At 41.3% G+C, this 4,399-nt stretch overlaps 1 pseudogene; it reads right to left on the reverse strand.

Moving 5' to 3' along the window:
• Positions 1–230: 230 nt before the first annotated feature.
• Positions 231–4,399, reverse strand: part of LOC102814636 — a 7,660-nt pseudogene continuing 3,491 nt past the window's right edge.

The following is a 4,399-nucleotide window of genomic DNA, read 5'->3' on the forward strand; positions in this document are numbered from 1 at the left end:
ACTGTCACCGCCCTGTAGCCTCAGCTGGCACAGAAACGCCAAAATAAATGAACGTGTTGTAAATGGGGAGAAAATATTGTGTCCTTGCGGTGTTGGTGTTGATTGCAGCTCAGCGGCTCAGGCAGCGAAGACCACAGCTCAAGCTGCATATTTCTTTACCCAAACACGCAGAGAGCCTGCCGAGGCCAGGATCTCGGCAGACTTCTCCATTCAGTAAGCACATTAGCGCCTTAAAGGTGCGCTAGGGCTGACAAAGTGCCCTTGATCCGCAGCCCCAGCCAGACCAGGGGCCCAGCCTGTCAAAGCCAGGCTGAGACAAGATGCACCAGTCTTCCCGCCATGAAGCATTTGGGAACAGAGACCTGAGGATCACACGTTGGCAGGAGGCATCCCCCTGGAGCTGCCGTGGTGCTGGCCTTGGGAAGGGCCCTCAGGCCTGGGTGTGATTGGAGCTGGCACCAAACAGCTTGAAGCTCACTGAGGCACTGTGAGGAGAGGCTTCTTGGGCCAACACAGAGGCCTGGGCAAGCTTGTCAGACTCTGACTGTGGGGGCTTGGACGTTTGAGCACCCAGCGTCATTTTGGTAGGGACACTAATAAGAGAAACAAAATCTCCTTTGAAGAGGAGTATGGGCAGACAGAGAAAGAAGCTGATTTGTAGCAAGGATTTTTTTTTTTTCCTTAGCCCAAAGATGAAGACTATATTTTCCAGGGAGCAATTTTTGAAGAGGTCACTTTTCCAGAATGATGTGGAGAAGACAGCCGTGGTTTTGGTTTTTTTTTTTTTTCCCCTGTCCAGCACCAACATCTTTCCCAACCCTTTCTTTAGAACATTGCTCCTACTCCCCAGTTATGTGACTCAGTGGTGCAAACAATCACAGTAGATCATGCTCTGGGGTGCAGGGTGGATTGTGGTCTTCATCTTCCAATCATATGAGACCCAAACTGGGCAGATCGGGGCCCTTCCCTGGGACATTTCTTTTTTCTTTTCTTTTCTTCTTCTTCCCTTGGATTTTGGATTTGGAGGAGCAGGCCCTACCTAAATTATTTCTTTCTTTATTACAGCCTTATATAGTATCACTTGTATTTGTTAAAATATCCCCTCTCCATAATGTTTTACTTGTCTAGTTATCTCCTTGGGGTAAATTCCTAAAAGTGGTACGATGGGCTAATGGTCTGAAAATGCAAGTAAAATAAAGTGTAAGTAAAACTTTGTTGAAGATAATTCAAAAATGGTTGCAACAGTACATCCACAGGGAGTGAGTTACCAGAAATTCAAGCTAGATTCAGAAGAGAACGTGGAATGAGGGATAGCACTGATGATGTCCGGAAATACCAGAAAGATGTTCCCTTATGCTTTACTGATTATGCCAAGGCTTGCAACTGTGTGGACCATTACAAAATGGATAACATTGTGAAGAATAGGTATTCTAGAATACTTAATTGTGCTTTTGAGAAAACTATATAGACTAAGAGATAGTGATTAGAATAGAGTAAGGGGATACTGGATGGTTTAAATTCTGGAAAGGTGTGTACCAGAGTTGTATCCTTTCACTATGCTTACTCAATCTGTATGCTGAGCAAATACTCCAAGAAGCTGGGTTATATGAAGAAGAACATGGCATCAGGATTGGAGGAAGGTTCATCAACAACCTGTGATATACAGATGACACTACCTTTTTTGCTAGAAGCGAAGAAGATTTAAAATACTTGCTGATGAAGATCAAAGAATACAGCCTTTGGTATGGATTGCATGTCAATGTGAAGAAAACAAAGATTCTTACAACTGAACCAATAAATAGCATCATGATAAATGGAGAAAAGATTAAAGCTGTCAAGGATTTCATTTTGCTTGGTTCTACAATCAATATTCATGAAAGCAGCAGTTAATGAATCAAACAAGGTATTGCATTAGGCAAATCTGCTACACAAGATCTTTTTAAAGTGTAAAAGAGCCAAGAGGACTAAGGTTCTCCTGACCCAAACTGTGGTATTTCAATAGCCTCATATGCATATGAAAGTTGGACAGTGAATAAGAAAGACTGTAGAAGAATCAATGTGTTTGAATTATGGTGTTGGCAAAGAATATTGAAAGTACCATAGACTACCAGAAGAAAAAACAAATCTGTCTTGGAAGAAGTACAACCACAATACTCCTTACAAGCGAAGATGATGAGACTTCATCTCTCGTACTTTATACATGTGTCCCCAGAGAAGGACATCAAGCTTGGTAAAGTGGAGGGTCTGCGAAAAAGAGGAAGACCCCCCAATGATAGACTTGACACAGTGGCAGCAGCAATGGATTCAGACGTGACAATTGTGAAGATGGCACAGAATCGAGCAATGTTTCATTCTGTTGTGCAAAGGTCACTATGAATCAGAACAATTGGACGGCACCTAACAACAACAACATATATATTACTCAACAGCCTTCTGGAAGGATTTTACCAATTTGGTGATCCATTTTAATAATGGGGAAGCACTTTTTGTAGTTATGCTTGGTTTAGAAGTGTTTAGACTTGTCTTGGTTTTCAGAAAGCCAGGCTTTTAGAACTAAATCACTTTAGGCAGAGCTAATGAGAATAGCTTGGACCTAATGGGTCCTAACAGTGGGACCTAATGGGCATTTGCATTCAAGGGCTGGTATCCAAAGTGTTGACTGAGGAAGAAAAAGAGTATCTTTGCCAAAGAACCTTTCATTCAATGTTGAGATGCAGTGAGGAACAGTAGCTAATCCCTTGCCTGGAACTCTTATTCTTGGGCTCAGCTAGAGGCGATTGGGAATGGGACCAGCATAGAAATCTTGTTAATGTCCAAATGGGTGGAGAGTTGATGGAGATCAATCAGGAGCTACTGAGGCTCATAGGATGCTGAGATGCTCTATCAGGAGAGGATCCTTCCAGGCCTATTGCAATTAGCCAGCTCTTCTGTTCATTCCACCCCCGCATTCTCTCACTGTAAGCCGCTGACTTTGCTGTCTGTCTGCTCTTTTCAACAGTGGTTTTCAAATTTTTTTGATTAAGCCCCTTATCAGTAAAATCACTTTGATGAGACATCCTCAATATTTGTGAATTTACTTATGTATTTAAAATTTATATGTTTGAACTGCTGTGCAAGTATATTATACACACTGTAAAATAAATTCAGAAGTAGAAATTTTGAAAGGATGAGATAAGAATGAAATAAACAAGGTTTTCATGTCTTGCTAGCTAAATACATGTTAGAGGATATGCCTTTGGGGTGGAGTTCATTGGAAGTTCATTGTGAAAAAAAGGAAAATCTACATCTATTCCTCTTTCCAAATGCTGTTGTTGCTGTAGAGTTTGTTCTGAGTCACGGCAACCCCATGTGTTACATGTGCTCCATAGAATTTTCTTGCCTGTAATCTTAATAGAAGCAGAGTATCAGGACTTTTCTTCCTTAGTATCAATTGGTGGATTTGAACTGTTGGCTTTTGGATTACTAGTTAACCATTATGTCTCCAAGGAACTTTATTTTTAAAATAATCTTAATAATTTTTTGGACCATTTATTATCATATCTGATGATAGTGGTGGTGGTGGTTATGTGCCATGGAGTTGATTCCGACTCATAACGACCCTGTACAGGGTTTCCGAGTCCGTAAATCTTTATGGGTACAGAAAGCCTCATCTTTCTCCAGCAGAACAGCTGATAGTTTCGAACCACTGGTCTAGATGATAGCAGTCTGATTCATAACCACTACGCTACCAGAGAGCTAATGAAAAGCGTCTACTGAAAAGTAGGGAAAGTGGGAGCGTTATTTTTCATTTTCTTATTGGTTGCTTATGCTTGTCTTATCAGTATTGTTCTTGATCCAGATCTTCTTTGTAATAATTCTTTTAAGTTATTTATCCATTTGTTGTGAAGATGAATGTGGATAAAATAAGGCAATCTAAAGTCATGGTTTACAAAACTGGATGTACATAAGCTTCAATCCAGGAGTCCTGGTGTGGGTGGCGCTGAGGGTTAATTCGCCAGACTGAAAAGCTGTTTGAACTGCAAAGTTGGCAGTTCAAGCTCACCAGCTGCTCCTCGGAAATCCTATACAGGGTCGCTATGGGTCGGAACTGACCTGACGGCACTTTACAACACCAACAACAAGCTTCAATCCATACAGACACTCTGAAGTCATATGAGCCATGAGGATACCATGGTGAGTTATCTGTACTGTGTGGACTCTTAGTGCATCTTTCATGCTGCTTGTCCTTTCTTACCTCTAACATATGGACCAAGAATGACAGAAAGTGGCAATCTAGATATTACAGAATTCTAAAGTTTAACTAGATTTAAGTTTCCACTTAAAACCAAAAAGCCACCACTCATCTGTCAGTTTGTCGTACTGTGGTGGCTTGTGAGTTGCTGTGATTCTGAAAGCTATG

Source organism: Chrysochloris asiatica, unplaced genomic scaffold, assembly GCF_000296735.1.
Source record: "Chrysochloris asiatica unplaced genomic scaffold, ChrAsi1.0 scaffold00007, whole genome shotgun sequence".
Lineage (NCBI taxonomy): Eukaryota > Metazoa > Chordata > Mammalia > Afrosoricida > Chrysochloridae > Chrysochloris > Chrysochloris asiatica.